The 13,002-nt window shown below is 42.9% G+C and overlaps 1 protein-coding gene across 15 annotated transcripts in view; it reads right to left on the bottom strand.

Moving 5' to 3' along the window:
* SVIL (supervillin) overlaps positions 1–13,002 on the bottom strand; it is a 233,621-nt gene that overhangs the window by 101,543 nt on the left and 119,076 nt on the right. The gene's annotated exons all lie outside the window — the stretch shown is intronic.

Here is a 13,002-nt window from a genome sequence, read left to right on the forward strand (position 1 = left end):
AAACTCATCACTGCCTGATATATTCAAGATGCTTTTAAAAGAATGTGCGCACGGAGGGGTTGGTGAAGAGCCTGGGAACAGGTCCGCTGTTTTTATTGCCTTCATTAAAATCTAAATAATAACAAATCATCAAATTAACTATTTCTTTCTTTATTTTTGAAGACGATATATGTATTATGTAAAGACAGGTGGTAACAATCCCATGCAGCAAAAAGACACATCCGGGTGGACCAGTTAATCAAAACCAGGCAGAGACAAATTTATACCAGTCTAATGGCAAGTAATGTTTTACAACTTTTGGCACAGTAATCGTTTGTCCACCAAGAAAACCACAAGCAGACCACTTACACAGACTTCTAAGCAAGTGCCTTTTACTGTTTAATATTTGGGGGCAGAAGCCTAAGGAAAAGGAGGTACAAAATGCACCAGATGCTGACATGTCATTAGCCAGCAAAACACATCCAGGAGCCTGGCATTTGGAAATTCTGACCAACTAGAGAGAGACAGTAAAATGAAAGGTATAAGGCCAATTAAAGAGCTGAGCTTTTTTTCCTAATTATACAAATATCATGTTATATATTTAAAAAAGAGAGAGAGAGAGAACTCAGTTCAAAAAGCTAGCAAATGTTGTAGAAGAAAATTCCTGAAGCTGAGGCCGTTCAAATCACCTCCTAAGAGTGCATCTGTGCTGGAAAAGACTTTGACACAGAATGCCAGAATTTCACATGGGACAGTCAAAATAACTTCAGCATTTCAACCCTGTTCAATCAGTGATCAGAATCCACGGGGCCACTCTAGTGGTTCAATGGAAAGCATGCATTTTCCTCTGCACTCAAAGGAAGCCACTACAAAAACAACATTTTGTTCCAAACAGTATCACATGAAGATTTCACAAAAAGACAAACACCACTGTCTACTGGAAATAATTTAGTATATATAGCGCTCGCTTTTGAAAACTATTTTAGCTAATGCACAGCATATCCAGAACAGGATCCAAAGTTTGGGCATTGGAATCGAATCTGCAATTTTTCCTGCATAAAGACTTCTGTGGTTCAGCAGTATCTCTAACCTACAATAGGAAAAAAAAAAAAAAAAAAAAAAAAGGAAAGAAAGAAAAAAACAAAAAGCAACAACAACAACCAAACAAAAAACCAACTCACATATTTCAGCCACAAAATAAGCTAATTTATAAATGCAATTATATCTTTCAAGTGTCCTTTGAGGAAACTATAACGGGACACAGGAGAATACAAGGAAAAAATGGAGGATACGAGGCATTCATCCTGTTACAAAAAATAAACCCACAAGTGCAATTCCTATTTCTCCTGCCTTACCTTGTTTCTCAGGGAACCTGAGAGCTCCCAGGCAGCCAGCAAGCTCTGGGTTTCTGAACATGTTGCACACAGAACGTTTAGTCACACAGTGTGATCCAGAGCCCAGTGCAACCGGCCGCGGCCTGCCGCCTGTCTAAGCAAAACTGGGTTGAGATTTTTCACAGCACAGGGCTGGAGCAATCAGGCCCTCGTGTCCTTGAAAGTATAGTAAACGCAGAGCAGGAGGCTGCAGGCTGGAACAGCTCAGACCCCGTAATCAGATTACAGGCAGAAATCAGGCCTGTGGCTGCTGAACCAGGCTGCTCTCCACCGATGGGCCATTCCTGATGTTGCCACTTCAAAGCAGGGGCCGAAGACCAGCTTATGCTCCCGCCACACACACAATACTGCAGCCTAACCCCCACCATGGGGGAGTCCAAAACAACTCCTCCTCGCCCTAAAAATAAACAAAAAGGAGCCATACAGAAACTCCTGATGTACTGGGAAGCGGGGAAGCCGCCTAACGATTCCCAGGCTGCTCCAAGTCTGGCTTTGGCGAAGTTAAATGAAATATTTCACCTAACGGGGAGCCAAAACCCCATCGTTAAGAGTTAAGATTTATGAACAACATATGAGCGAAATTGTGGGAAAAGAAAAGGCAGATATTACTAGAGGCTCAAAAATTTTAATTTGAGACAGAGGCTCTCCGGTTAGGCCTTACCTCTTGGGTTGCCCCCTTTTTATTCCGTTATTTTTAGAGGGACTTCATTTTCATAAAGCAGGTCCGGGTTTACTACAAGATGGAGGGGAAGCCTCCCTAAAAGTCCTCTGTGCTCTGCCTACTCACCCCCCACCTTCTCCCCCCACAACTACTGCTCTTTTTCCATCTCCCTTGTTGCGCCTTTCCTAGAATGTCACATAGTTGGATTCGCATAGCATGTGGCCTTCTCAGATGGGTTTCTTTCACTGGTAATATGCACCAGAGGGTCCTCCATGTCTTTTCCTGGCTTGACCGCTCATGCCTTGTCAGTGGTGAATAATATTCCGTGGTCTGCGCGGACCATAGTCTGTTTACCCATTCCGCTACCTAATGTTTGCTTCCTTGTTTCGACAACTATGAAGGAAGCTGCTCTAAACATCCACGTGCAGGTTTCTGCAGGGACAGAAGTCTTCAACTCCTTTGTGTAAAGACCAGCTCCATCGGGTAAAGTCATGATGCGTGACTGCCGCATCATATGGTAAATACATTTAGTTTTGTAAGGAAGGGCCAAACGGTCTTGGAAAGTGGCTGTACCATTTTGCATTCTCACCAGCAATGTATGAAAGCTCATGCTGTTCCACATCTTTGCCAGCATTTGGTGATGTCCATGTTGGGGACTTTTGTCATTCTGATAGATGCACGTGGTACTTTACTGTTCTGAGTTTCCCTGATGACACAGGACGTGGAACATTTTGTCATATGCTTATTCGCCGTCTGTGTATCTTCTTTGGTGAGGTGTCAGTTGAGAGCTTTGGCCCATTTTTTACTCTGTTGTTTTCTTATTGCTGAGTTTTAAGAATTCTTTGTATATTTTGGATAATAGTCCTTTATCAGATTTGTCTTTTGCAAATATTTTTACCCAGCCTGTGGCTTTTCTAATTCTCTTGAAATCATCTTTTGAAGAAGTTTTATAATTTTAAGAAGGAACCAGCTTGGGGTGCCTGGGTGGCTCAGTGGTTTAGCCTATGCCTTCGGCTCAGGTCATGATCCCAGGGTCCTGGGATCGAGCCCTGCGTTGGGCTCTCTGCTGGGCAGGGAGCCTTCTTCCTCCTCTCTCTGCCTGCCTCTCTGCCTACTTGTGATCTCTCTCTGTAGAATAAATAAATAAAATCTTAAAAAAAAAAAAAAAAAGAAGGAACCAGCTTGTCATTTCTTTCTTCCATGGATTGTGCCTTTGGTGTCATAACTAAAAAGGCATCACAGAGGGCGCTTGAGTGGCTCAGTCTGTTAAGTCTGACTCTCAATTTCCTCTCAGGTCATGATCTCAGGGTCGTGAGATCAAGCCCCATGTCGAGCTCCATGCCGAGCGTAGAGCCTGCTTGAAATTCTCTTTCCCTCTCTCTCCACCACTTCACCCACTCTCCCTGCTCACGCTCTTTCTCTCTAAAAAGTAAATAAATAAAAATAAAGAGGCATTGCCATTTCCCAAGGTCATCTGGGCTTTCTCCTATGTCCTCACCTAGGTGTTTTACAGTTTTGTGTTTTACATTCAGGTTTAGGATCCATTTGGAACTAAGTTTTGTGAAGGGTGTAAGGTCTGTGTCTAGATTCATTTTTTTTTTCATGTAGCCATCCAGTTGTTCCAGCAGCGTTTGTGGAAGAGACTATCTTTGCTCCCTTGCATTGCCTGAGGGTCTCTACTCCCTGCAGAGACCCCAACTCCCTTACTGGCCTGTCTGTGTCTCTCATCTCAGGAGCGGTGGTTTGCCCTAGGACCACCTAAGGATCCAAGAAGAGTTGTTGATCTTGGTCCGTGCAGCTTCTTTCTTGTTGTTGGGATAAAGTGGGGACTCGCAAACTTTTTACATGCAAGACTGGAAACCCTGGAGTCTCCCCGTTTATGTTTAACTACAACATGAAGGCAGTGAGACCAAGCAGTGACAATGCAATTCCAAGAAAAATATGCAATGATTGGAGGTCGACATTTTTACAGCTAAAAGGAGCATTAAAGGGAACCTAAGAAAATGGTCTCATTTACAAGATGAAGAAACAGGGCTAGAGGAGTAACTCGCTCACGTGCTGACACTCGGATCGTGATGGAGCCATAGGATCTGGGGAAGGTGGTGGGCTCCAAACCACGATTCACCCCATTCACCCATAGGGAGGCAGGGACCGTGAGTGCGTCTGTCTTTGAACTGGGGCACAGCAGGCTCCCAGAGAATGTGTACTGAGTGACCACATGAAATCATGCAATAATCTTTCCTGAAGGCTCGAGGTCACACTCTGAGATGTGTGATAACTTCTTTGACTTTATATCCTGATTGCAAACCAGATGGACTTAAACTGATCTCCAAGCTACAAACATAACTAGAAAAGGAAGAAATTAATCAAGGTGTGCCCACAGAAGGTACCCCAGCACTGGTTACTCCGTGGGTCCGAGATGGCATCTGACGTTCTCTCTGTACAGCTGGTCACTACAACTCTGATGAAACTGGGGAGAAATATGGCAAATGGGGCAGTTTAAAAAAACTCAGCAAGGAACAACATACGTAGTTGTTGGCAACTGTAGTGGACATTTTATTGTCAGGTCCAGACTAACTGGGAAAAGAGAAGGAAGTGTTGGAAGGTGAAGAGGAAAGGAAGAAATTACGCAAGTAACTGATTCTGGAAATGAATAATTACATAAGATGAAATAATATTTATGTTTATAAATAATCTTTATCAAGAATTTATTTATAAAACACAGCATCACCAGCAATGACCAGTTATATTCCTGAAAATTAGTCTTCTTGGAGAATAGTCAAAAAGAATTATCCTAAGTATATCTAAACTTTTATTTTTAATTGTTACTGAGGAACATCTCTAGTTTGAATTTTTTTTTTTTTTTAAGATTTTTTATTTATTTATTTGACAGCGAGAGAGAGATCACAAGTAGGCAGAGAGGCAGGCAGAGAGAGAGAGAAGCAGGCTCCCCACTGAGCAGAGAGCCAGATGTGGGACTCGATCCCAGGACCCTGAGATCATGACCTGAGCTGAAGGCAGCGGCTTAACCCACTGAGCCACCCAGGCGCCCCTCTAGTTTGAATTTTTTTAAATGAAATTCTGATAGAGACTAAAATGAATTTGGATATTCTCTATAAGTTGGTAATGGAATCTAACCAGAATTATTTGCCTTGCTCACCCGTTATGGAAACAAGCAAACAGATTTAAATATGGCTTCACTGTTAAAAAGAAAAAGCACAGCATTCTTTATTAAATTATGGATATATAAGTTAATTTCCTATTTAATTATCCCATCCTCCTGAGATCATAAAGATGAAAGAAATCTGTACTTTACATCAGTAGAAAGTATGAGGCTTTTAAGTCTACTCTCCAATAATTAGAAATAATAACAATTAATAATTTTCTTATTTTTAAGGTGGCTCATTCACAATGAAAAGCAACCAAAACAGACAAACATTTCCTCACATCGTTCTGTAGGTTAGCATATTTTATTTCTCTGCAAAGAAAATTCTAAGTTGTGGTTGTGATGTTCTTAAATTTCAGGGAGAAGACAGCTTAATTTAAAGGAGAGATACTGTCGTACTTGCTGTCCAACATCACTTAACCACCAGCTCAGTGCAAAGGAGATACACTAGAGGCACAAAATTCTCTGCTACTGCGTGCAGTTAGAAACACAGATCTTTTCCATTTTCAAAGCACCACAGTCTTCTCAATGCTCAGAATTAATGTTTTATGGAAGTGTTTTATGGAATTTTTTGAACTTCCAATCTTGAAATTAAAAAGAAAGCAAATGTTTACATTTCCTCTAGATCAGCACACAAAAAAATGCTTCAGTGGAAGGAACAAATGTGTGAATGGGAGGGCAACAGGAAGGTCACTGTCATACGCATGTCAATGTCATGATCTTTGGGTGGTGGATGACCAAGAAGGATCACGAATGGACCACTGAGATGTTGACATCCCGAAGTGAAGTCACTCGGAAAACTGTATCAGGTCTTGGTAAATCCAAAGCCATGGACTTTGGGAAAATGAGAGGAAGGGGCCTTTCTGATCACCTGGTCTTCATTTTACTAAGAGTTGGACAACCTCCCCTCACAAGGTCACAGAGCGTATGATGTGGTAGTGCCAGGCTAGAAATAAACTCACATTCTCTCGCTCTCCCCAGGACAACTCCCACATTCCTGATCAGTCTGGACACAAACTAACAGGGGCCATTGCTGTATATGCATCCTGGCTTGTTGTCATAGGGTCCCCAGCCCTCTGGCCTGTGTTGGTTTCATTGGTAAGGGGGACAATCTGGCCCTGGGAGGAGTCAAGTCAGCTTCTTACAAATCTCACAGGACTCCTTGGTCTGGTTTTGGTTCCGGAGATGCTCCTCAAACCAGAGATGGTTCCACATGTTCCTCAAACCCACAGTGACTCCAGACAGGAGTAAATAGGACATACCTGAGGTCCTCAGGCAAAGACAGAAATCGGGGCCTTTTGGTAGGGGGGAGGGGGTGGTATTAAGGAAAAAAGAAAGCAACTTACAATTCTTCCCTTTCCAAGGCCTCCACCTTATCGGAGATAGACAAGATAAGGATATTACTATCAACTTTTAAGAATGTATGAAGCAACGACTCAGTAATTCTACTTCTAGAAATGTACTAAGGAAATTACTTTGAGTACAAGGATGTTTACCACAGCTTTGTTTATAAATGTATAAAAATGGAACCAGTAGAAGAATGGGTAAATGATACATGAAAACCAGGTTGGAAACTTATTTGAGGATTTGGAAAAAAATTTCATGATGTATTAGAGATAGACACCCCACCTTATCAGAAAGACAGTAAACAGACCAAAACATAATTATCTCGCTACCCAGACATAACTCTGTTCATGTTTTTCCACCTCTATTGTCCAGAGTTCCAACAATAAGCATGAATTACTTCTACAATTACCAAAACAATTAACTACAAATAAAGACAAAGGTAATAGATTCTTTTAAAATCCCAAGGCTTAGATTTGGCCTAAACATCCAGGAGAAAACCATCAATAGAACTGTGTCTGTTGGCCTATGCACATCAACCAGGCTTTCTCCCCTGAACATACGCATTTCTTGGCTATAGGGGCATTGGCCCAGAAAATCACCAAAGCTCTTGATAACGTGCAACCCAGTGTTTCTCAAACTCTACCCCGCATGGGCCACAATTTCATGGATGTTCTGGGCCAACTTCCCCTGCCAACCAAGAGTGAATTCACCTGTTAAAGCCCTTCCATAGATTTTCTTCTCTCTTGGCCATCTATTACCAAGTACACTTTTCCTGCTCAAAAGCCATGTCTTTTGGGACTACCAAGCTTGAGGGGCAACACCTGAGACACATTCCTAGCACCGTGCCTGGCTCAGAACAATGAACTATTAAATACTGGAGGAATGAGTGAATGAAGCAAGCAAGCAGACCAGCAATGGGTTCACTTCCGCTCTTCCTCATTCCTGGATTCTGGCTCATTCTCAGCCAACTCTATTTCTTTTCTAGGATGCATAAAGCGGAAGTACTACCACTCCTTCCTGAACTTGACACAGGATCCTAGGAACATTTTCTTGTCTTTCCTACAATGTGAAGCAAGGATATGGCACCTAAGTATTTGTGTGGAGGGAGAAATAGGAAAAAATGCTAAAGATGTGCCAGGGATATGAATTAATGGGAAAAATGGGAGCGGATTTCTGCAGTCCAGCTGCGGACAATGTCAGTATGAGTCCAGGTAAGAAGGGTCACCTCCTAAAGGGGCAAGGTCAACAGGTAAGGCATCAGATGACAAAGGATCAAGGTATTAACTCCTCAGGGACTGTGGTTCACAGCTGTGGCTCAGGATTACTTTATGGAGGGGCCATTGTCTGTGACCCAACTCCTGTCTGCTGCCTGGCTGACATTTATGCACACCTGCAACGAGAGAGGAAGCTGTCCTTCGGGAGTCATCATCATAGAGGAGAAAATGGGAACAAAGCCAAATGAAAAGGAAAACAGCCCAATACCTACACATTTTCTTTTTTTGTTTTTGTTTTTGTTTTGTTTTAAAGATTTTATTTATTTATTTGACAGACAGAGATCACAAGTAGGCAGAGAGGCAGGCAGAGAGAGAGAGAGAGAGGAAAGCAAGTTCCCTGCTGAGCAGAGAGCCCGATGCGGGGCTCGATCCCAGAACCCTGGGATCATGACCTGAGCCAAAGGCAGAGGCTTAACCCACTGAGCCACCCAGGTGCCCCATACCTACACATTTTCTACCACATCTACTGTGATGATGTAAAGAATAGCATAGGAACTGGGTCCCTTACTGACCTTTCACCAAGAGAGGGGACACAATGCTAAGTGCTCTGGAGCATTAAATTCATTTAGTTCTCTCCAAACCTTCAGGGAGATGCTGCTACTATCCCCATTGGCAGATGGGAAAACAGAGATACTGGGTGTTCTAGGATAAATCCTCGGGCCTGGACAGGCCGCTTAAAATGTAGTTCTAAAGACAGAAAGACTACTTCCTGGTCAATTAAAATGAAATCAAAGAGGTAAATATGAAGGTAAGGCCATGATTAAATCAGGAATATACAGCTGACCATTGAACCACGCAGGGGTTGGGGCACCGACCCCCTGCACAGTCGAAAATTGGTGTAGAATTTTGACTCTCCCAAAGCTGAACTGAAAATAGCCTGTTGATCGAAAGCCTTACCAAGAACATACAGTCAATGAACGATATTTGGTGTGTGTATTATAACCTGTATTCTTATAATCAACTAAGTAAAGACAATGCCATTAAGAAAATCTTAAGGAAAATACATTTACAAGTACCATCCTGTATTTATTAGAAAAAAAAAAAAATCCACAGAGACATCAATCCACTCTTGTTGAAACCCGTGTTGTTCGAGGGCCAACTGCATGGGGAACAGCTCTGAGAACCGGAGGGCATCCTCTAATCCCTGCGTGGATCTCCATATGGGAAAGAGATGCGGTGTGCGTGACACTCCTCCTAGGCCTATGGGCTGTCACCTCACGCCTCCTCACCGGGCTCCCTGGATAGTGCCTGAAGCCTCCCAGTCCACAGGAAAGAGAGGACATTGACACATGCAACACCTGACTACATCCTGTTGTAAGTTACTGATACATTTTAATGATTTTTAACAAGTGCCGCAGAACCACTGTAATGAAATCTACTATAAGCTACTACAGGCCATGACTGAAAATTCCAAAGCGAGGGCTGTGTTTTTATAGCCTAGTAAAGTAGGGGTATTTTGTATGCTAGAAGCAACTGGAAATGGTATTCACATTTTCTGGGGTGGATTTTATTTCTGTGTGCAGACTCTGAATGTGGGCAGAACTGCCTGACAGGAGGGAGTCCCACCAGTAGGAAGCCTGGTGAGTCCTTTTTGCTTCCCTTTTATCACAAACTGGTTTATTCAGCCATTCCAGATTCCTTATTTAGAGTAATTCTCCTCCCATGTGCGTTGTAAATGTTTTGTGAATTTGGGTTTGTGGTAGTAATTTGAAGTCTCAAATAAAATTTTGTGTTATAGGATTTGTTAAGGTAATTTCAAACAGGACAAGTATGTAGCCGTGAAAAGGTGTAAGTACTTTCAATGATAAGAAATATTATAACTCAGACATTTCTGTATCAGATGTGTTGAAAGAACCATGCCCATCTTGCCATAGGAAAGATCTCTTTTTTAAAGAAAAAGGCAGGCAGGGGCGCCTGGGTGGCTCAGTGGGTTAAACTTCTGACTTCGGCTCAGGTCATGATCTCAGGGTCCTGGGATTGAGCCCCGCATCGGGCTCTCTGCTCAGCAGGGAGCCTGCTTCCTCCCCTCTCTCTGTCTGCCCCTCTGCCTACTTGTGATCTCTCTCTCTCTGTCAAATAAATAAATAAATAAATAAATAAAAATTTTTTTAAAAAGGCTTACTGCAAACTCTTAAGGACTTATTCATGTCTTTAAATGTCCAAAAGAAGAATGTTAACATATGAAGTGAAAATTATATCTAATCATTTTAGCTTCTGGCCAGTTCTGAATCTGTAGCTAATGACTCTTGGAGAAAATAACCCAGGTAGCTTACAGGAGGAGAGGCCAGTCAACCATTTCTCAGAGCAAGAAAAAAACAAAAACAAAACAAAACAAAACAAAACAAAACAAAGGTCACTTCCACGTTTAAAATATACATTGAAATATACCTATAATGGACTATTATTCAGCCTTAAGGATTGGCATTCTGACACTTACAACAATATGGATGAACCCTGAAGACATTATGTTCAATGACTAAGCCAGACACAAAGGACAAATATTGTATGATTTCACATATAGGAGGTATGTTGAGGAGTGAAATTCACAGCGACAGAAAACAGAACAGTAGTTACCAGGAGTTGGGGAGCAGGGGAGACGGGGAGCTACTGCCGAATGCGAACAGAGTTTTAGTTGGAGGACATGAGAAAGTTCTGGAGATGGATGGTGAGGTCAGTTGCAAACTAATGTAAATGTACTTAATGCCTTTAAAAATGGTTAAAATGGTATTATATTTTAGCACTTTTTTTTTTTTTTAATAAAGTACACTAAAGGTAAAGCACAGAGTGACACAAGTTACAGGCATGTACTGGGCATCCGGGCACAGGTCTCCTGATGGGCGCTGGACCAAAGGCGGACGCTGGCTTGCACGCGCCCACTACTCCCTTCCAGGTCAGGGAGACACCAAGAACATTTCTGACCTATTCAAAGAGCAATACACAAAGGGTCCTTTAACAATGATCTGACAAATTAGTAATATATGTAGATCTTTAGTGTGTAAAATCTGAAGCAGCATGGGGTGCAGAACACTGTTCTTGAGAGCTGCAGAGGGCGCTCTCAGAGGGCGGAACCCCAGCTGAGAAGGGGGCTAGCATAATTCCACTTGTCCACGGAACGTGCACAAGGCTTCTGCCAACTCCAGTCATTTAATACTCACTATTTGATGGTTTTAACATGAACAGAAAGCAAGGAAATACTGAATCATCAGATATGAGAATGTTTTATGAGTCTAAAAATCCAGATGGTAGACCAGTAAATGTATAATATTACTGTTGATACCTGATAGATTATAGCCTTTCCACAGCTATGCTTGAACGATTGGAAAGGGCTTTGAATAAAATAATTTCTGGCCTTCCTTGTCCTCAGAAAAGCATCTTCATAAAACAATAACCACCACCTCACAAAACTAATTTGTACGGAAACTCAAGAAAAATCCAGCAACCTGCCATCCCCAGCATCTCCACTGTTTGTGAGAGATGTAGGTTAGCTGGTACCCAGGATCTTCACTAGAGTCTCTGAGCTGGTCCCCAGTGCATTTGCTGACTGATGGCGCTGGGGTGGATGTTGCTAAGATTAGACATGTTCTCAAGAGCTTTCTCCATGTGCAGTGATCTCCAGAAAAGCAGTCTGTACTCAAAGACTGAATAGCACAGGAAGGTTAGGATATGGAAATTGAAGATACATTCTACTCTACTTGAAATGATGAAAGATAAACGCACACTTATGAGTCAGTTTAACATCTGATAAAAAGGCAAATGATATCAAAGTTTGGTGCCCCTCAGAGTCACATGGGGTGCTTATTAAAAATGAAGGTCCCCCTAATCCCAGATGATTAGGATATGCTCCCAAAAGTCAAAAATCATGAGTATGAGCCATTTAAGATGATGTCTGGGAAGAAGCAGGAAAATCGAACTAAATGGATGAGTTTCATAAAGGAAGGCTTCCTGGAGGAGGTGATGGTGAGCCTAGTTGGGAATGGAGGAAAGGATGGGTAGGAGGAAGGGGTCATGTGAGTGTGACAGATGGGAGGAGAGCAGTGCTTTATTAAAGGAGGTGTGAGCTGGAACGGGGGCCCACATTTAGGAGAAACGGGAGAGGTCAGGCCATGCAAAAGGGGAAAGGCAGGTATCTACCAGAACAAGGAGATTCACCTGCTATGAAGAAAACGAAAACCAGTACTGAAGTCCAAACAGAAGAAGGAACTTCAGATTCTCTCATGCCTTGACACTACACTCAAACAGTATACTATATGGTTTTTAGGCGGTGAGAAAAGTTTTCAGGAACACAGATATACTCGCCTAGTCGCTTTCTCTATATGGCTTGCATGCCTCTAACCCTTACCAGGACTGCAGACAGCAAAATAAAAGAGCTTAAAAAGGGCAGCTCTTTGATAAACTCATCACTGTGATCCCTCCACAGGTCACAGCCTCAGCCACAGCTGGCCACGTCGCTGCCGGGCTTTGGTCTCTGTCACCAGACACAACTGGCTGACCAGACACCCGAAGCCTGTGAGACACACCGACTGCCCGGGATGTAAGTTACAGGGCAGTTCAGTGTTTAGAGTAAGATGTCATCTGAAAGCTGATATTTCTCGTTAACTGCCTGTAATTTCCAGTTAGGTGCTCAGCCACTGACCTGAACCCAATATGCAAAAGACAAACATCAAAGATTTTGCCTCTCCCTCCCCGCTCCTTGCCCCAGACCGCTTCTTGCAGAAGCTTTCCTTCCTACCCAACAGGATTCACCGAGCAACTACCAGAGGTCAGGTACCAGGGGGGCTGGAAGGCTGAAAGGACTGCCCGCCCTCGAGGAGTTCACAGTCTAGATGAAGAGATCGCCTAAAGGATGCAGAACTGGTTTTGAACCATTCAGTCCTCTTCCACCTTGTTCTCCCTGACCCTTTTGGAATTTCCCTACCTCTTCCGTTATTCCTGTCAAGTGCGTCTGTTTGTCTTCTCCATATATGATCAGTTCTTCCCGGGGATCATGAGAGACTGTGCCCTCCAACCCCAGAACGATCAAGTGCCCAGCAGCGCGGGGACAAACCGGCGGGACGACCGCAAGTCCTCACTTCCTAGAACAGAGAACACGCTGCGCGCTTCCTTCACACTGGGACCTTCAAAACTCCCAGCAGCTGAGGCATTTTAACTGTGACAACGTGGAACTAAGTATGTAAACTGTGG

This window comes from Meles meles, chromosome 7, assembly GCF_922984935.1.
Source record: "Meles meles chromosome 7, mMelMel3.1 paternal haplotype, whole genome shotgun sequence".
NCBI lineage: Eukaryota > Metazoa > Chordata > Mammalia > Carnivora > Mustelidae > Meles > Meles meles.